The sequence below is a fragment of the Henckelia pumila genome, chromosome 2 (genome assembly GCF_033568475.1).
Source record: "Henckelia pumila isolate YLH828 chromosome 2, ASM3356847v2, whole genome shotgun sequence".
Taxonomy (NCBI): Eukaryota; Viridiplantae; Streptophyta; class Magnoliopsida; order Lamiales; family Gesneriaceae; genus Henckelia; species Henckelia pumila.
The window spans coordinates 42,247,210-42,269,825 of record NC_133121.1 but is presented as its reverse complement, the minus strand read 5'-3'; the positions used below and the strand labels follow the sequence as shown (position 1 = coordinate 42,269,825).

At 37.5% G+C, this 22,616-nt stretch overlaps 1 pseudogene; it reads left to right on the top strand.

Moving 5' to 3' along the window:
• The first annotated feature begins 8,699 nt into the window (after window positions 1-8,699).
• Window positions 8,700-20,377, top strand: LOC140877549 (endonuclease 2-like; annotated as a pseudogene).
• Window positions 20,378-22,616: the final 2,239 nt, after the last annotated feature.

Sequence of the window (22,616 nt, the reverse complement as noted above, 5' to 3'; positions counted from 1 at the left end):
TAATTATGCTCTTATATTCATACTTTTACTAATCTTTTTTTTTATTTAAATATATTGCATTGATCTAGCGATGTCAAGCACCTTGTCCTCCGTCTGTTTTTTATCTTCAGCCAGCATTTTTTCCTGCTCATGTAGGGGAAGGAATCAGGTAAGTAGCAGCAGAACTACTTTGTCTATATTCCAAATATTTTGCCGGAGGAAACCACTTAATCCAAAAGATCGAGCTCATGAAAGGTAGAGTAACAATAATTTTATACTTCCACAAGTTTACTTATTTTTGAACTGGAGATTGATTACTCATACCCTAAATTTATATCCTACTCATTACGTGCACATATATTGAGTAATAGCTTAAAAAATAGAAACTACTACCAACTTTATGAAGCAAAAAAAATATTGAACCCCAGATATTTTGCTATGAAAAAATATTGAAATTTATATGTGTTAGGAAGTGCTTAGAGTCTGCCATTACCTTGGATGAAGTGTGGTTAGTAACACTTAGTTTTCCAATAAATTTGAGTTCTCTTTTTTGATTCAGTTTTAAAAATAAGAGATTAAGGTTAGATTTTTTGTTCTTTGCAGAATTTGAGAACAAAATATGTAGGTGTTTCGTTACTTCCTCTTTCCAGTAAATTTGTTAATATAATACCCTTTCCACAAATTCACAGGTTGAAACACCCCTCGTTTTCCCTCATGGATTAGTTGCATCCAAGTATTCCCCCATGTGGGCTGGCTTGTACTCTGGTTTTGCCCCAAATAACAAGGTGAATTTTCTCTTCTACTATTGTTTTTCAGCTCTGGTGTTTTTGGTCGATGCTTCACCCAAAATGTTATTCACTACTTGCTCTTCGGTTCGTCTCTCTTTTTCTTTATATTTTTCATCCCATTTGTTTCTGCTTTTTTTTTTGCCTTTTTTCTGCTTCTACTATACTGTTTTTTAAATCTGAATTTTTATGTTTGGAACCTGAAAATCGTGGATATCTGAAAAAAATTACTTGTTATACCTTTGGTTTCTGGTCTAGGCCAATTGTTTTCAGTTATATTATGGATTCTGAACATACCATCCATTTCTTAAAAGCTGAGGCCTACTGTATTTTCCTGTCCTCCACGGGCACAGATGAAAGCAGTATCACCTTTTCTTTTGCAGACAAATCTGTGAGATATTTTGATAGTTTTACTTTACAAACAAGATGATTAATGTTCATTAACATGTCAATACTTTCAGGTAATAGAGATGAGGTTGAAGCAGATAGGATAAAGTTGAAGAAAAATGGAGATAGGTCCGCCGACGACAACAGTAAATCGAAGAGAGAATGAGAATGTATAGATCATTATCGGTTCCTCCCGTAATAGAGATGATGTTGAAGCAGCAAGAACTTTTATTCAGAATTGTATATTGAATTTTATTACTGAATAAGACCTGCTAAGTTCGGTGAGTAAAATCCAGAAACTTACTTCCGATATTGTTTGTTTTTGCACCTAAATTCAAATTATATAAATGTTCAAATCTTTGCATTCTAAGTTTGTTGCAGGTACTAGTTACTGATAAAGGATATATGTCTCTGGATTGATTCAGGTTTGGAGGCATTGGCGTGAGGGAACACCTGCAAATATGATAGATCCTATGTTGAAGGATGGATTAATGTATAGTTTTTTCCATAGTATTTATATAGTTAGAATTTGATTTTTTTTTAGATGCACTTTTTGTTTTGTGGAAATACGTGTGGATACATGCATATTTTTGGGTTATTTTGGTGGATATACTTGTGAATTCATGGATGTTTGTTGTTATGAGATGAATAATTTATTAACCTTATTAGTCTATTTTAAATTATTTTAATTTTTTTTTTGTTTTTTAGAATGTCTTTTACTTCGTCAATTAGTGAAATTGCCGAAGTATAAGCATATCTTTTTCTTTGAAAATTTCATTAAAAATCGAAGTAAAAGAATACATTTTACTTCGGCAATTTCTTTAATTGACGAAGTATAAGCATATGTTTTACTTCGTAACTTATGAAATGAGCGAAGTAAAATATATGTTTTTACTTCGGCACCGGTCCAATTCTGCTTCCATAAAATGACCAAAGACTTCGGTAATTTAAGGTATAAGACTTCGGCGATTCAGCGAAGTAAAAAGGTACCCTATTACTTCACGTGACACTACTTCGGTAATTAAGTGCCTACGACTTTGGTTATTAACCGAAGTCTTAAGCGATTTTTCTACTAGTGGATGCATGAGTATTTGCATTGTAGAGTTGATGTTAGGCTTGGAACCTAGAGTGGGACTGCTAGGACTGCCTGTAGTAAGGTACGTAAGTACTGACTGAGATAGCCAGCGGGTTTTTCATGCTTATATGTTGAATTTGTGTGTCATATTATTATGCAGTATGTGCATATCATATTGTGCCTGTCCATATTTTGAGATGAGCCATGTAGGGCCGCTCAGCCCTGTTCGGACGGTTGATGTCGAGCGCCCCGCGACCGACGGGTTAGCCGGCACTGGAATCTGGAAGACACGGTCTACGTCCGTTAGGAATGATCAGTGTACGCAGGGTTTGCTCCCCGAGTTGTACCAGTCATGTCCTAGGAGCCATTACTGAGCAGTTGTATACAGTTATCCCAGATATGTATACCCTGTCATGTGCATGCATCATATTTGTATGTTTTACCCGTGCTTTCGTATTGAGCTTAGAGCTCACGTCTAGTATTTTCTGTATGTCTGGACTCCCTATTCGACGGGGCAGGTGTAAGTACAGGATTGAGCCCCAGGAGCTTGGAGTGGCCAGTGACCTTGGAGACAGCAGGATTAGCTGTAGGTTTTGCCCTATAGGCTTATTAATTCGATTTGGCTGTATAATCGAATTTGTTTTACCGGTTGTATTCTGCCGGTCTGCTTTTATTTAAGTCTTTCGCAGCGATTTATTTAATGCATGCTTAATTATGCTCTTAACTCTGATTAGGTAGTGGATCCGGGTTGGGTCGCTACATTTATTGGTATCAGAGCGGCATGCAAGAGACTTGGGATATAATATTAAGACTTTGGGTTATCCTTGTAGGATGGATAAGACCTTGGAAGAGGTGATGATGCGGCGATTAGATTGCCCGAAGACTATCATCATTGGAAGTATTTCTGAAGATTTGTCTTGTGGGATTCCAGCAAGTACGAACAGGAGCGATGGATCGTGTCCGAGCTTTCAAGACTTCAACTCATATGGATCCTAGCTTTAGATCGAGTACCGGATGTCAGATGCAGTGGCAGAGGATTGGTAGGGACTTACTTGATGTTTGCATCTGTACAGTCGTTACCATGATGAAACTACTCTGAAGATTCTCCAATCGTAGTTGGAGAGATTGTTAGATAGACCTTCACCAAGGAATGCCTCGAGTGCCTAAGGCATGACAGGTTTCGAGCGCAAGGTCATTAAACTCATGCAGAACATGGTTTTGCCGATATGCATGTATCGATGCTTTTGGTAGGCAAACGGGAAACTTCATGTTCAAAAGCATGATATGAATACAAGAAGAAAGCTGACGGTAGATCGTAACCAGAAGAGGTTTACTGACATGCACTGACGTGGAGCATAGCTGGTTAGCTATCACGTGCCATTTCTCCGGAAATCTTTGCGGGAGGACATGTAGAGAGACTTGGACAGGAGTACGCTTGCATTGATGTGTGTGTCGATTAGAAGCTTCATGCTCAAAAAACAAAGATTAGTACGATGATTTAAATACTGTATCGTTGTAGTTGTAAACAGTATTTCGGTTGTAATGAATCATCATACTTTGGTTGTATCATTCAAGTTAATGGTTGAACATTTTGTTGTATTTTTGGAATACTGTAATTGTATTACATGTGATTTTAATAAAGAAATTTTACATAACTTGAAATAAATGATACATGTACTATTTATCCAGCAATTCGTGAAAGATTGCATGATTGTGTGGAAGGTTGGCTTGGTTTTAGTTGATTAGTGTTCAACTATTGTAGCTCATGGGATTTGAGTGGGCCGATTGTAACTGTTTGACTTGTGGTTAGTCTAGGCGTTTTCCTAGGATTGACCTAATGAGTCAGTGGACTAAGTTAGTGTCGACGATGAAGTGGTTCATCTGGAGGCATGTCAATATTTTTCGGTTTAGAACATTGGGCTTTGTTCTAGGTTGTTTCCTTAGAACAGTAGGCTTTCTGACCTTTGATAGGTTTAGATTTGGGATGATGGGTTTTCATCAGGATGTCAGGTCCAGTATATGCCAAGCGTTGTGGACTATGACCATGACTAGACGTGATGGGGCGTGACTCTATGCCAGTGTTACTCTGGGAGTCTTTGCACTTCAAAGGTTACATGGGAGCCTTTGTGCTTCAGGATTGGCAGTGGGGAGGCTACTCAGTCTAGAATTTTGGTAATAGTCACGACATGGTATGACCTTGGATTAGATATCAGGTTTGATATCAATGGTTAGATATCGTCTGAGTTTTGTCAGAGATATTAGTTTGAATGTTCTGCCGTGAGGACCAGTCATTGGAGGGATTTCCTTGACGAGCGTGTACTCTGAGAAGATAGTTTTAGTTTATGGGATACTGCTAGATGGATCGATCTATCATGTAGACGGATTTGTACCAGCGATGACTAGGGGTTGTCATCAGAGTTGCTATTAGGGTTCCTTGTTATAGGAGTCATCCAAGATACTGGATGGGATATCGCTGTTTCGAGACTTCGACTCGAATAGGAGAATTGCTTCATGATGATTGACTTCATAAGTAATGGATTACATCAGATACTAAGGATTGTACAGGAATATTTGAGATGTGAGGGACGCGTGACTTATGCCAGTGTACACTTGATGGTGATTCCAAGTGAACATCGTGATGAGCTACCTCAGTCTTGAATTGTTGCACAGTTTTAGCAAGGGATATAATCAGGAGCGTGTACAGAGGTAGTGAAGACCCTTGGGATTAATTATAGCATTTTTGATTTGACAAGCCTTGGAGTTCATTTTGAATGAACGAGGTAAGGCAAGATAAGTCCAAGGATAGTGCTAAGTAACGTCTGATGTTTCAGAGGTCGAGCATAGGATTTTTCCATTGGAAGGGAATTATCTAGGTTGATAGATCACGAGCATTCTTGGGTTTAGTCCGCCTTAATATTCGATTCCGGTGTACGAGGCAGCTGTCAGTAGTAAGGCGCGAGATGGTGCCAATAGACTACTGATAGCTATTGTATGGCTATTGAGTATAGGTGTGTCAAAACCGGAGCAAGTTGGGCATTCCAGTGTTGGGAATAGTAGACTTGTGGCTACCGAGTCAAGAGTATTGATTGAGCCACATAGGTTTTGATGATCAGTGCTAGTCTGATTTGAGTTTTACTGTTGAGATAAGTGGGAGCCACAGTAGAATCGGCAGGATCGAATAGTTGAGATCCCAATCTGTGATGATCTGGGTGTAGCAATTAAAGAATACTTGGGATAGTATTTTGTCGAATAATGCTTAGGAGATGAGTACTCGGTACAATCCCAGAGCATTTGTCAATTTGGATTATTTAGAGTCTCTAGGATGGCCAGAGATGGATATTTTGGGATTGCTGCTAATCAAGAACATCAATTGTCTGATCGTGAGATGTGACATGAGCTAGGATCTAGTTCTCGAGATCTAGAAGGATGTGTCACTAACCTTCTAGCGTGTGATGCACGATGTCTCTGAAATGACAGAGATAGTAGATTTTTGACTTAGTAGCCAACGAGGTTTGCCTTTGGGATTGAAGACTTCGCAAGATCGGGACGGATCGAATTTGTTCTTTCCAGTCAGTGAGTCACATCCGTGCAGACGGTTTGTCAAGGATATTGTGTTTCAGCAATGGACGACAGTCAGTGGTGTTTTGTGTGACAAGTTACTTTGAGCCTAAGTGTTTTCCCGGAGTGGCTAGGGAATCGATGAATTAGTCCTTTCAGTGCTAAAGCTAATGCGTTCAGCAAAGGATAAATTTGATTGTTGAGAATCCGTTGGGATTTAGTTTCCAGGATCATTATGTTCAACCTTGGGAGGTTGGGACGAGCGATGATTGTATCATCAAAAACTCCGCAATGAGTAATACTAAGTGCAATGACTGTCGAGTTTCGAGACGGAAAATGAAGTGTTTCCATATGTCTGTGCACTGTGGAATGTCCCAGTCGAGCATATTGGTGGGATCTTGCCTTAGTATGATGAGCGTACAGTAATTGCGAGTATGTATAACTATCAAGAGGATGTCAATCGATTGGAAATTCACAAGGTGAATAACCTATGGTCAAAATGATGTAGATCAGCAGAGGAGTGATGATTTCCATTGGAGTACGCGTGGCTTCGCAGACCAATGGCTAGGAGATGACTTAGCGTCATTATTAGCGAGCGATGATAGTTTTCATCAGGGCACAGTGCTGAGTTATACTAAGAAACGTGAACTGTGATTCGCACTTGACATGGTGGATTGAATTCCCAGTATTGCTTGGGAAGCTCGTTTGCTTCGATAGAGCATGGGAAGGATGACCAGTCTGGAAATCGTGTTAAGCAGTTACGTTGGAGTATAGCTTTGTGTCAACTAGATTCTCTTGGGGAGAAATTCAGGACTTATTGTGTCAACACAGTGTTGGGAATGGTGCTTCCTCACTTGAGATGTTAGACATCGAGAGCTTTTTGGAACTGTTAGATGGTTAGATTCAATTAGTGATTCAAAGAATGTCGTAAACCAGTCAGGTTATGACTTGGTCTTCGTCAGCCTAAGACTTTTCTTTGAGACGATGATCTCGATCAAGCGAGCATTTGTATCCTTCGTGATCAGGGAGATTGTGGTCAGAATTGAAGATGCATCAGTGTTGTGATACGCTAGTGCCAGAGGAGTTCGACTGTCGACCAGTAGCCCAGTAATCTTCAGTTGGGAGAATGTTAATGCGGTTCAACATTAATGGAGCTTGCAGGGAATTCGACAAGAGTCTGAGTATGTCGGAAGCTATTTTGACCAGACACTCGGGCAAGGGTCTTTAGTATGTTCTCGAGGTTCTACCCAAGATTTCGAGGACGAAATATTTTAAGGGGGGGAGAATGTAGTAACCCGTATCCAAAATTACCGATTAATGCGGGATTAATCATGTAATCATGTTTTAGATTAAGTAAAACCTGATTAAGTAAATTTCAAATGGGTTAACGTAGTCCAAAAATGGATCCAGGACACCCAAAAATGGTCGGGAAGGTTCCGAGGGTTCGGAGGATCCGAACCAGAGATCGGAGGCTCCGAATTGCATGGCCAGTTGTCTGAAGATAATGCGTTATTGGTGACGTCACTGATGGGACTTTGGAGGATCCGAAGTCAGGATCGGAGGCTCCAAACTGGAACGGAGGCTTTGAATTCAGGAACGGGGGATCCAAACCAGTTCGGGGGATCCGAAGTCGAGTTTGGAGGCTCCAAACTTCGCCTATAAATAGGGGTCAAAATTTCAATTTCAACTCGCACCTCTCTTTTTTCTCTCTTGATTCCTTAGCCTTCTAGGTTAGATCTAGGGAATTCTAGGCGTCCTTTTGGGATTCCGGAAGTGGCATAGCGATCCTGGCGTCGTAGCGAAGCTGTGCCTAAGTTTTGAGGCAGTCGCCATCAGCGGGCTGACGATGGACGCATGTATAGCTATGGTCTCCTTAAATTATTTTGGAGTATACAATAGCTTAGTTAAGGCTTTTAGATCTTATTAAATAATGCATGGGTATTTGCATTGTAGAGTTGATGTTAGGCTTGGAACCTAGAGTGGGACTGCTAGGACTGCCTGTAGTAAGGTACGTAAGTACTGACTGAGATAGCCAGTGGGTTTTGCATGCTTATATGTTGCATTTGTGTGTCATATTATTATGCAGCATGTGAATATCATATTGTGTCTGTCCATATTTTGAGATGAGCCATGTAGGGCCGCTCAGCCCTATTCGGACGGTTGATGTCGAGCGCCCCGCCACCGACGGGTTAGCCGGCACTGGAATCTGGAAGACATGGTCTACGTCCATTTATAATGAGCAGTGTATGTAGGGTTTGCTCTCGGGTTATAGCATTCATGTCCTAGGCGCCATTACTGAGCAATTGTATACAATTATCCCAGATATGGATACCCTGTCATGTGCATGCATCATATTTGTATGTTTTACCCGTGCTTTTGTATTGAGCTTAGAGCTCATGTCCAGTATTTTCTGTATGTATGGACACCCCATTCGACGGGGCAGGTGTAGGTACAGGATTGAGCACCAGGAGCTTGGAGTGGCCAGTGACCTTGGAGACAGCAGGATTAGCTGTGGGTTTTGCCCTATAGGCTTATTAATTCGATTTGGTTGTATAATCGAATTTGTTTAGCCGGTTGTATTCTGCCGATCTGCTTTTATTTAAGTCTCCGCAGCGATTTATTTAATGCATGCTTAATTATGCTCTTAACTCTGATTAGTTAGTGGATCCGGGTGGGGTCGCTATACGGTCTCTTACTGATTTTGTATTCATGTGTCGATGAGTTGAATTTGGAAAGATTTTGGAAATCTATGTTTATGGCTTTACTAGTTTTGTAGAGATAGGATTATTTACAAAGATCGGATTTATGGTGATAATTTGATATTGTTATTAATTATTAATTTCAGCTGTTTTATTTTTGGAACTTTTAAATTATTTTTGCATTATAGTAATCTTTGTTGCTATGGAGAAGCAAAAATGGAGTCCAAAGTTCAATTTCTACTATTCGTAGATCTACTTATCTGTATTCCAGTAGCCAAAGGATGGGGAATCGATGGTCATCTCTTCATTTGCAGAATTGCTCAGGTTTCACTTTTGTACTAGCCTTTCCTCGCTATTATTTTTTATGACGTAAAAACCCGTGTTGATGGCTTCAAGGTATTCATTTCTTGTTAATGATTTTCCCATATCGGTTGCAGCCTAGGCTAAGCGAGGCAGAGGCGGATGCAGTGTCGCGGTTTTTGCTGACCTACGCGGGTGGTGATCTCGGCAGCGTGTGCTTGTGGGCGGATCACATGATGTTCCGGTATCACTGGTCGTTGGCTCTGCATTAAATTGACACTCCCGATGATCTTTGCACATATCAATACAACAGTGGGTCTATAAAAAAATCTTGTTTGTTTTCATGTTTCTTCTCTTCCTTATATCAAAATTTAAAAGTTGAAACAATGTTATATAATGTTAAAACTCAGGGGATTGCAAAGATGAAGAAGGCATAAAGGACAGATGTGTGGCAGGCGCGTTAAAAAATTACACCATCCAGCTTCTCAGCTACCGCGATCTCAATGCTGCGTCTCAATGTAATGCATCGGTTTCTTGAATGGTTTTAGTTCTCCTACTCTACCTTTATATATGTACTTGTCACATATGATGTTTAATATGCCTAAAACAAACATAATTTCTTGAAAAATGATCAGATAATCTCACAGAAGCACCTCTATTCCTGTCTCATTTCATGGGAGACATCCATCAGGTACTATTGTTTTTTATATGTATTCTTGAGTAGAAGTCCAATTTTAAAAACTTTGTTTGATTAGTAATCAAATAGATGGAGTATTCACTTCAATCGAGATGAATCGAAACACATCTTTATCATCATATTTTGTGGAATATTGGCAAAGAATCTTGTATCAAAGCCATTTATTCAGGATAAAAGTGCATAAAAATTGTGCTTTTGAGCAGCCTCTACACATGGGATTTACTTCAGACAGGGGAGCAAACACCATTGATGTCCATTGGTACACAATAAAACAAGTTCTACATCATGTGAGTTTTCTTAGTATGCATACATCTCTGCCCAATCAGTATCTCTCCAATTAAAATTTATATCAAATGATCGATGCAGGTATGGGATAACAATATTATCGAGACAGCTGAAGAGGACTTTTACAATTCTAGCATGGATGAACTCGTCGATACACTCCAAAAGAACATAAGGGTATATACACATACACACCTATCTTAATTGGATTCACTCCACCGTGTTTATCACAACTGTCATGACATATGCTTCACGCACGGACCGTGTGGTCAAACCAAGCAAAGGCATAGGCAGCTTGCGCTAAAACCGCTTGCCCTAATGTGTAAGTATATTATATCATCAAACACAAGTATGGTCTTCTTTTATTTACAAATCTAATACACAAAGTGACATGTGTTGTGGGAATGTAGTTACGCGTTTGAAGGAATTAAAGCAGCATGCGACTGGGCTTACAATTAAGGTGATCGGTTAACTCATGCCCGAAAACGCAGCGGAAATATTAAAATTTTTAACAAAAGAGATCCGAGCACTTGTGTAGCATTCAAAATCAAACAACCATAGGGTGTTTAGAAATTTTACCTATCAATCTCAAAGATTGATTTATGGCTCCAACCAAGTTGATAAACAACTAGGCTCTTGAAGTGGTAGATACTATCTACAAGCTTCCAAGAGCACACCTTGCTCAAAATAGATTCAACACTTCAAGCCTTCGAATTAGGTCCACGACTAGACGATCTAGATCCTCTCTAAATATGCACTAGAATATTTAGAGAATTTTTGCATTGAGATTTTCCTTTTTATTCTTCCTCAAAAATTGAAAGAAAACTTGGAGAATTTTATTCAAAGTGTTCGGCCACTTTTTCACCATTTGGAATGGAATATGTGTATATATTATTCATAATAATATATTAATGGTCAAGGATTAATGGATACAATTAAACCATGCATGGAAAAGTGCAAGACTTGCATGGAAAATTTCATCCAATCTTATAACCCTTCAAATTCCATCACACATATATATAACATGAATATATATATATATATATATTTCGAAAATATATATATAATATATATACATGTTTTTGAAGTTATTTAATTAAACATTAAACTTAATTCCAATTAAGTTTAAATTATTAATTAAATATAACTTGAACTCATTCAAGTCCACTAGTATATAATTATTCAATACTATATTAATTTGAGTTCTACAAGACTCAATAGTGTTTAATAATTCAACTCTTGAATTAATTTAATTATTTGTACATTACAAAGTCTACTAGAGTAAAATTAATTCAACACTTGAATTAATTAATTAAGTTCAAAATAATAGTTTAGAAAATCAACATTTTCACAAACTAATTATTTTAAGTCAACTTTAATCTTCGAACACATTCACAAATTAAAAGTTACTTTTCCATTCATTATCCAATTTAGAAGTCAAACTTATAATTTATTTTACTTATAAACTCTTTATAAGTTGTTCAACACATTGAACTAATTTTAATCTCAACGGGATCTAGAAAGCTAGTACTTGTGTGACCCTCAATGGTTCACTGATACAACTAGCAGTGGGTTCACATCTCCATGTGATTCGGGATCAACAAGTCCCTTATATGAGCATACCCTATATAGCTCCATTCTTATTAATCAACTCCTTGATAATAAGAACGTGAGAAAACTCAAGTCTGATAGTACCCAACCAGTCATGTTAAACGTCTAGCAGCATCGCTTACATGACTCCCTAGGTATCAAATGATAGTGTCTGCAAGAACCAATCAATTATGGTTAGCGTACAGTACGGTCCCTTCAACTCATATATCCCGACCGATTCGACAACCATTGGTTTATCGAGAGTTGTCATTGAATCAATAACTATGTGTCATGCCGTAGTTGCATCGAAGGTGTAATTCAAGAAACCCCTTTCTTAATTACCACCTACTCTAATCATAGATTTCAAGCTACGTATGCATGATACTACATAGGATATCCATACACGTAGGTAAGCGGTGAATCCCCGACTACAATGCATTGACTCCTATATGTTTCGTCACAACACCCAACATTGCCACCTGATGACCCAAGATGAGTCGGTAAACAAGTAAAAGTGAAGCACTAGCATATAGAGTCTCCATGTTGTCCCGGGTCATAATGACTAATGGTGTACAACCATAAACTAGGACTTCTCCACTCGATAAGTGAGAACAACTTGGAAAATCCTTTAGGAAAGGTTGTTCAGTGCACTCTACAAGGAGCACCTATTTGCATGCTTGGATATCTCCATGTCCCCTACCAATGAAACATGGTACTCACATCGCAAATACTAGTCTCAAGCTCGAGCGGCCTTTATCCTTCTTTATGGCGGCTGAATCGACTAGGAACAGTTTAGAATATACAGTATTCCAAATATGAGTTTCATGATAGTCATCACATGAACTTCTCATATTCTTTCTACTATTTGTATATCCAAGGGCTTTATCTATGCAGCTTGCATGGGTATACAGATAAAGATTTGCCAAATTAAATAATGTCAAATATTATTAAAATAAAGATTGTCGTACAAGAGTTCTCTCAAGGACCATCGGCCAACACATTGGCTCGACGGGCACCTACTCTAACAATCTCTCACTTGCACTAGAGCCAACTACCCATATTCTTCTAACCCATTGATTCGCGATGCTTTTTGAACAATGGTCCTGGTAAAGGCTTAGTTAGTGGATCAACAATATTATCTGCGGAGGCGACTCTGTCTAACAAGACATCTCCTCGTTCCACAATTTCTCGGATGATGTGGTATTTTCTCAGTACATGTTTGGATTTCTGATGAGACCTTGGTTCTTTCGCCTGAGCAACGGCACCGGTGTTGTCGCAGTACACCGGAACTGGATCAACTCCATTAGGAATAACACCCAACTCTTGGATGAAATTCCTAATCCAAACAGCTTCCTTTGCAGCATCGGATGCAGCAATATATTCTGCCTCAGTGGTTGAATCCGCAGTGCTGTTTTGCTTGGAACTCTACCAACAAACAGTAGCACCATTGAGCATGAATACAAAATCGGAAGTTGACTTCGAATCATCAACTTCGCTTTGGAAGCTAGAGTCGGTATAGCCTTCCAATTTTAGTTCTCCACCCCCATAAACCAAGAACATATTCTTAGTTCTTCTCAAATACTTGAGAATGTCTTTCACAGCTTTCCAGTGTGGAAGACCAGGGTTCGATTGATATCTACTGGTAACACTTAGTGCAAATGCCACGTCAGGACGTGTAGATATCATCGCATACATGATACTACCAATTGCAGATGCATATGGAATGCGTGTCATCACCTCTATCTCTGCATCATTCTTGGGAGACATGGACTTGGATAGAGACACGTCATGACACATTGGTAGATGTCCTCTCTTAGACTCATCCATCGAGAACCTCTTCACGATGGTATCAATGTATGTGGACTGGGTGAGACCAAGCAATCTTTTCGATCTATCCCGATAGATTTGTATTTCCAATACAAAATATGCTTCACCCAAGTCCTTCATCGAGAACTTACTCGATAACCATACTTTAGTTGATTGTAACATTCCTACATCATTCCCAATTAGTAGAATGTCATCAACATAAAGTACCAGGAATGTCACAGCACTCCCACTAACCTTCTTATACACACACGGTTCCTCAGGATTCTTAGTAATCCCAAACTCTTTGATTGTACCATCAAATCTGAGTTTCCAGCTCCTATATGCCTGTTTGAGACCATAAATAGATCTTTGAAGTTTGCATACTTTATGCTCACTTTCGATATGTGAACCCTTCAGGTTGAGACATGTAAATTTCTTCCTTAATATCCCCATTAAGAAAAGCTCATGTCTTCACATCCATTTGTCATATTTCATAGTCATACCATGCGGAAATGGCTAGCATTATCCTTATAGACTTGAACATTGCGACTGGAGAAAAAGTTTCTTCAAAGTCAACTCCTTGTCTTTGAGTATAACCTTTTGCTACCAATCGATACTTGAAGGTCACCACCTTCCCATCCGTCCCAAGTTTCCTTTTGTAAATCCATTTACACCCTATAGGAACAATTCCTTCAGGTGGATCCACAAGATTCCACACCTAGTTCGAATACATGAAATTTATCTCAGATTTCATAGCTTCAAGACACTTGGATGAATCAGCATCAGACAATTCTTCCTTGAAGGTCCTTGGATCATATCCATGGTCAGGCTCATCTTGGCCCTCTTCAAGAAGCAGACCATACCTCATAGGTTGTCTCAAGATCCTATCGGATCTTCTAGGAGCTTGTATCTCCTCTCTTGGCTGTTCGGGTGTGGGTTCCACAATCGTGGGTGTTTCTCGAACTTCTTCAAGTTCTATTATCTCCCATTTTCTATCCAATAGAAATTCCTTCTCCAAGAAGGTTGCATTCCTAGAAACAAACAACTTTGTTTCTTTGGGATAATAGAAATAATATCCAACCGAATTCCTTGGATATCCCACGAAGTAGCATAAAATAGATCGAGCATCCAATTTATCTCCCATTATCTGCTTCACATAAGCAGGACACCCCCATATTCTAAGATAAGAATACTTAGGAGGCTTTCCCATCCATATCTCATATGGTGTCTTATCAATTGCCTTTGAATGGATATTTTTCAACAACAATGCCGCAGTTTCAAGCGCATATCCCCAAAAGGATGGCGGCAACTCCGTGAACCCCATCATAGACCGAACCATGTCCATCAAAGTCCGGTTACGACGTTCCGAAACACCATTCAACTGAGGTGTACCAGGAGGAGTCCACTGTGAGAGAATCCCATTATCCCTAAGATACTCTTGGAATTCAGCACTCAAGTACTCACCACCTCGATCCGATTGAAGTGCCTTGATGCTTCGTCCCAATTGTTTCTCCACTTCATTTCTAAATTCTTTGAAACTTTCAAAAGCTTCATATTTGTATTTCATTAAATACACATATTTATACCTAGAGAAGTCATCGGTAAAGGTGATGAAGTAGGAATGTCCGGCTTAGTGGTGATGCTAAGTGGACCACACACATCTGTATGGGTCAAATCTAACAGTCCTTTGGCCCGCTCCACATGGCCCTTAAAGGGAATTTTGGTCATCTTTCCTTTTAGACAGGGTTCACAAGTAGTAAGAGAATTAATATCAGACATATCAAACGTGTCTTCTCCCACTAGCTTGTTCATCCTTCTTAAAGATATATGACCTAATCGAGCATGCCATAAGTGTGCCGGATTTAGAGTATCTTGTTTTCTTTTGGATGTTGTTGATATCTCTTAGACATTATACATAGGAATATCTTTCAATTTTAAATTATAGAGATCGTTTTCCAATTGTCCTGTACCAATTAAACATTCATTCTTGTAAATATTGCAAACACCTTTGCCAAATAAACAAGAATATCCATCTTTATCAAGCATAGAAATGGAAACAATGTTTTTCACCAAATCTGGTACAAACAAAACATCTCTCAAAAATAACTTAAAATCATTGTCCAACAATAAGTAAACAACTCCAATAGCTTTGGCAACAACTCTTGTCCCATTGACCATCCTCAAGAAGGTCTCACCATCTCTGAGTCTCCTACTTCTTGCCATCACCTACAAATCATTACAGAGATGTGAGCCACAGCTGGTATCCAATACCCAAGAAGAAGAATTAAGAGAAATGTTCACTTCAATGTTGAACATACCTTTTCCAGAACCATTCTAGTGATATTCCTTGCAATTACGCTTCCAATGTCCAGGCTTCTTGCAGTGATGACAAAAGTCATTAGTCTTGTTAGCCTTAACTGGTGTGGCTACCACAACGGGACTCGGAGCTTGCCTCTTCAAGGGCACATTCTTTTTGGGAGCATGGAAAGAACGCTTCTTTCCCTTCCCACGTGGTCAAATCTTTGCACCAGATGAAGTTCCCACATAAAGAACCGGCTTCTCTTTCTTGATTGTGGATTCAAACGTAACAAGCATGTTAATCAACTCCTCAAGGGTTGGATCTAACTTGCTCATGTTGAAATTCACCACAAAAGGATCAAATGAGCTAGGCAGTGACAAAAGCAACACGTTTGTGGTCAACTCAGCTGGAAACACAAGATCCATGCCAATGAGCTTTTCCACAAGCCCAATCATCCTCACACCATGCTCATGAACCGAAGCCCCATCTCGCATGCGCAAAGAGATCAGTTCCTTGACTGTCGCATGTCGAAGTGGGCGTGTTTGTTCACCAAAGAGTTCTTTGAGATGCAAATGAATGTCAGCAGCATGATTTGCATTCTCAAAACGCCGTTGCAGCTCATCATTCATAGAAGCCTGCATATAACTCTTGGCTTTCAAGTCATGGTCACACCAATCCTTGTAAGTTTGTAGCTCCTCAGGGCTACAATTAGTCGGAGCCTTATCAGGGGGTGACTCATTAAGTGTATATGCAATCTTCTCCGAGTTCAAGACGATTTTCAAATTTCTTAGTCAATCAAGGTAATTTGGACCAGTCACTAAATGTTTGTCGAGCATTGCAGATAACGGATTGCGAATTGATGACATTGTCAAAAAATTTGTACTGAAAAATAATAACAGATAAATTTCAATGACTATTTTTTAAAAATATTTAATAAGATATAAAGTATGGACTTTAAATTTATAAATTTTTTACTCCCACTATTTTTACATTTTCACTACCCTCTAGTGAAAACGGAAAACTCCTTTCCTCAGTAGGTACATAAGGTCCAATTATACAATTATGATCCCGAATAATATCAGCCAATCACAATTCCTAAAAGGTAGTTTCCAATTGCATCTCCATGCAACCCTTACGTAAACTTTTGTCTCACGCTTGATTAGGAACCAATAATATGACGTCGTTCATCTTTACGTGTCAAGCCTTACCCATCGGTATCGAACCTTAATGGACGGTCGCCATGAGTTCCCCCAATAATATGAGCCGAATTCATGGGAGTTCCACGTAGTTCACATCACCATATCAATGGATGTAACAGCTTTCCGGCATCCAAGCCCCCCCAATAATATGAGCCGAGCATTGAATACGGGTAGCGTTCATCATGCATCCATTGTCGATGGAAGACATGAAAATTATAAACAAATTTATAATTCCCCTTTTCGAGCTTGATATAAATTTTGAATCTAATTCAAAATGAGGGTTTTTAATTTTGAAATGGTCTCATCGTTAATTTTAAAAACTCGCCATGTTTGATCGTATGTTTTCCGGATTCATGCAACTTTGTTATTATAAAATAATAACGCACATACTCATTATTTATAATATATCATGCATATATTATAAACAGTAAATTAACAAGGATGATCAATCGCCCCAAAGCTATTTGGCCCGTGTGAGCCAAGCACGGGCCTAGGTCCAATTCCTAGTGAATGCATGGGATGCAAATGCAACAATTACATAAGCTTCCAATATTTACATGTCTTGAATCTTAATAATTTATCATGGTCCACCATCTTCCAATCTTGATCTTTCACTATCAAATATTTTACAATAAAATATCCATTGCAAATAGGGATATATCTCATGGGGTGGGAACGGGCCATAAACCAAATCCACTTTATAATTTGATAATTATTACAACCATTCAATACAAAATATCCTAGCATACACCTAGCAAATTGGTCTTGGGCTTTTGATCATCCTTCATGCATAATATCACATATCATATATCATCAATTAATTATCTCAATAATCAATTGATAAAATATTATATATCTTAGTACAATCACTAACCACCACAATTATAAATTAAATTAATAAAATAAACAAACACCTTTGTTTACTTTCTAATTAATTTATTTATAATCAAATTTTTTGTAAATCACCATTTACTATAAATAATCAAAGTCCCACTTTAATTATTTATTTTATGAGAAAATACACAATTTTTAAAATTTTAATTTTTCATAAAAATATCAACTTTTACAATCTCAACAACTTAGGGCTTATGACATTTGGATATCACAAAACACCTTTTGGAATACCAAAGTCGTCATAGTCGTTGCCGGAGCACCGTCGCCGGATTCCGGCCAACCCAATTTTTTTTAATTAAAAGTGGGCTGCCCATCGGGCAGCCGTGGGCTGCCCCTTCTGCCCGAAATGGGCAGCAACATTTAATAAAAAGATTTTTCCAAAAAACAGCCCCAAATTGATAGATCTTGATTTTCTCATGCGGTTAGAAATTGACCTCAACATAATATCAAACAAATGCTACACAAAAGAGTAATCTGTCTCTGACATCACTGAAGGTGATCGGTTAACTCGTGCCCGGAAACGCAGCGGAAATATTAAAATTTTTAACAAAAGAGATCCGAGCACTTGTGTAGCATTCAAAATCAAACAACCATAGGGTGTTTAGAAGTTTTACCTATCAATCTCAAAGATTGATTTATGGCTCCAACCAAGTTGATAAACAACTAGGCTCTTGAAGTGGTAGATACTATCTACAAGCTTCCAAGAGCACACCTTGCTCAAAATGGATTCAACACTTCAAGCCTTCGAATTAGGTCCACGACTAGACGATCTAGATCCGCTCTAAATATGCACTAGAATATTTAGAGAATTTTGCATTGAGATTTTCCTTTTTATTCTTCCTCAAAAATTGAAAGAAAACTTGGAGAATTTTATTCAAAGTGTTCGGCCACTTTTTCACCATTTGGAATGGAATATGTGTATATATTATTCATAATAATATATTAACGGTCAAGAATTAATGGATACAATTAAACCATGCATGGAAAAGTGCAAGACTTGCATGGAAAATTGCATCCAATCTTACAACCCTTCAAATTCCATCACACATATATATAACATGAATATATATATATATATAATATATATATATATATATACATGTTTTTGAACTTATTTAATTAAACATTAAACTTAATCCCAATTAAGTTTAAATTATTAATTAAATATAACTTGAACTCATTCAAGTCCACTAGTATATAATTATTCAACACTATATTAATTTGATGTCTACAAGACTAAATAGTGTTTAATAATTCAACACTTGAATTAATTTAATTATTTGTACATTACAAAGTCTACTAGTGTAAAATTAATTCAACACTTGAATTAATTAATTAAGTTCAAAATAATAGTTTAGAAAATTAACATTTTCACAAACTAATTATTTTAAGTCAATTTTTAATCTTGGAACACATTCACAAATTAAAAGTTACTTTTCCATTCATTCTCCAATTTAGAAGTCAAACTTCTAATTTATTTTACTTATAAACTCCTTTATAAGTTGTTCAACACATTGAACTAATTTTAATCTCAACGGGATCTAGAAATCTAGTACTTGCGTGACTCTCAATGGTTCATTGATACAACTAGCAGTGGGTTCACATCTCCATGTGATTCGGGATCAATAAGTCCCTTATATGAGCATACCCTATATAGCTCCATTTTTATTAATCAACTCCTTGATAATAAGAACGTCAGAAAACTCAAGTCTGATAGTACCCAACTAGTCATGTTAAACGTCTAGCAGCATCGCTTACATGACTCCCTAGGTATCAAATATAGTGTCTGCAAGAACCAATCAATTATGGTTAGCGTACAGTACGGTCCATTCATCTCATATATCCCGATCGATTCGACAACCATTGGTTTATCGAGAGTTGTCATTGAATCGATAACTATGTGTCATGTTGTAGTTGCATCGAAGGTGTAATTTAAGAAACTCCTTTTTTAATTACCACCTACTCTGATCATAGATTTCAAGCTACGTATGCATCAGACTACATAGGATATCCATACCCGTAGATAAGCGGTGAATCCCCGACTACATATGTTTCGTCACAACACCCAACATTGCCACCTGATGATCCTAGATGAGTCGGTAAACAAGTCAAAGTGAAGCACTAGCATATAGAGTCTCCATGTTGTACCGGGTTATAAGGACTAATGGTGTACAACCATAAACTAGGACTTCTCCACTTGATAAGTGAGAACCACTTGGAAAATCTTTTAGGGAGGGTTGTTCAGTGCACTCTACAAGAAGCACCTATTTGCATGCTTGGATATCTCCATGTCCCCTACCAATGAAACATGGTACTCACATCGCAAATACTAGTCTCAAGCTCGAGCGGCCTTTATCCTTCTTTATGGCGGCTGAATCGACTAGGAACAGTTTAGAATATACAATATTCCAAATATGAGTTTCTTGATAGTCATCACATGACCATCTCATATTCTTTCTACTATTTGTATATCCAAGGGCTTTATCTATGCAGCTTGCATGGGTATACAGATAAAGATTTGCCAAATTAAATAATGTCAAATATTATTAAAATAAAGATTGTCATACAAGAGTTCTCTCAAGGACCATCGGCCAACACATTGGCTCGACGGGCACCTACTCTAACATACGAAGGAGTCAGTGAAGGTTCAGTACTTGAAGGTACATTTTCATTTTTGCTTTGTGATTTTTACCAGTTGATGAATCCCTGAGTGTATTTGTCTTCGGCAGATGAGTACTTCATGTCGCGTAATCCAGTTGTCAATCTACAACTGCCGGCACAAGGTGGAGTCCGGTTGGCCGCCACACTGAACCGCATATTCGGATGACGACTCCGCTAAAGTTCAACTCATTTTATTTAGACCTGACATTATTAGGTGCACAGTTGATGCCTAAACTGCCATGCTATTGTATTACAATGCACAATTGATGCCTAAACTGCCATGTTATTGTATTACATTTTATGTCTATTTCTAAAATTAAGGATTGTAAAAATTAACAGAAATTGTTATTGTTTTTATGTGATTATTTTTAGGATATGTTAAACCATTTGGAGTCCAGTGATTCAATCAAGCATGAGTGTATTTCTCGCAACAATCAAATTTTAGTTTTAGTCCAATAACTCTATAATGATCGTGATTCTAATGAAAAAATTATTAAAATTGCTTCTTCTTATTCTTTTACTGTTATGTGATTTTATTGACTAATCAAACACTGTGCTGACTGTCATTTTTGGATCTGTAGTTTTTGAGCCTTACAAGGACAATAAAGTGGACATGGTAGAAAAGTTAGTATTCATCGCTATTAATTTGGCAGGATTAGGAATGGACATCTGGAAGGTTTGTTCTCTGTCCCTCAATGAAAGCAATGTATACTCACATAGTATCGCATAACATTTTTAAAATCTAAAAAAAATCATTTTTTTTGTTGGCAGCTTAATACTTTGGGTTTTCTTCCTACGCATATATCAGATTGGGTTTCATCCTTGCCTTTTGCTCAGGTTAGATGATCATACATGCAGTTTTGTTTTTGAAGTAATCATACATGATTTTATAAGTTTATAATTTATAATATAATTATAATAATTATAAGGTTTCACATTGTTCCCAAACTTTTCAAATAGGCAACCATCTTCCAGGGCATCTTGTAACCATATATTTTCCCTTTCAGAATTACAGTGGCAACCAGAAGAACCTCGAAAAGTGTGAACGGGTGGGCATAGATTTTATTTTTTCGTTCATTTCATTAATTTATTTTGTATCCAGTGTCGTTCTTTGATCAAACCAATTCTTTCTGATATGGTCTTCTAACTGCAGTTTTTCTTGGAGCTGATGAAAGTTCCTAGTGTAGAATCTAAGTTAAGAATCTTCTCATTTAAAATTCAATTTCATTCCCAGGTCAAAAGAAAGTGCAATTCCTTACATCCTATGTTTATCCTCCTCTTAATTGTGACCCATTAAATATGCAATTTTTTCTTGAACTTATATTTCTTTTCTCCATTTACTCAGGTTTCAGATTTGAGAAATAGTTTGAATATTGTGAACTTTGCAGTTGAAGTATTTGGAAGAGGAAATGCAAGCTATCTGCAAAGGGCTCGAACTTGCTGAAGCTGAAGTTAGGTCTCTGGCTTCACTTTATTCTACAGTGGTAAAGCATCTGATAATTATTTCGTATTGTTTCTTCCATTATTTAAATCTCTTGTAACTAATGAAGTTTAGCTTTAGATTCTTCTCCAAGAGATGAGTGAGCAACCGTAAGCAACCGAGGCACGCTTTACTGGGTCGTCCAAGGATTCATCTGAAAGCTACATTTGATTCCATCGAAGTATATTTAATTTTTTGTATTTTTCTGTAGTATGCATTGAATTAGAATTTAATTTCGAATGATTTGTAATACTAAAAAATTTTATATGAAATTTTATTTTTGAAATTTTAAATTTTGGTTTATTTATAATATTGAAATTTTTATATTAATTTTTTAATTTTTTTTTTGTTTTTTATATGGAAAACGACAACGGATAAAATCCGTTGTCGTAGGGGGTGAAAAACTGTTGTAATTAATGGTGTTGTTAAAAACACGCTCAACGACAATAGATAAAATCCGTTGTATTTGACCTCAAAAACAACGGATTTTCACTACGACAATGGATAAAATCCGTTTTCTTTATCCGTTTTCGTTGAACGTGTTTTTAACAACATCATTAATTACAACAGTTTTTCACCCCCAATGACAACGGATAAAATCCGTTGTCTTTTAGCGTTTTTCTTGTAGTGATGGCTTCTATTTCAAATTAGGTCCACGACTAGTCAAACTAGATCCACCCTAAATATGCACTATAATATTTAGAGCATTTTTTTTTATTGAAAATCCCTTCTCTCACTTCATAAGATGAAAGGCAAAAATTGGAGAATATTTTTAGAGAGGGGGACTTACATAGTATGAGAGAGAAAGGGGGAGAGCTTGTCTTGGTTTTTGGAGTAAAGTGTGTTATGACAAAAGTTAAAGTATGCATAGTAAAATATTAATCTTGTCTTGTAACCATTCATCTCCTCTCTCACATGTATTGTA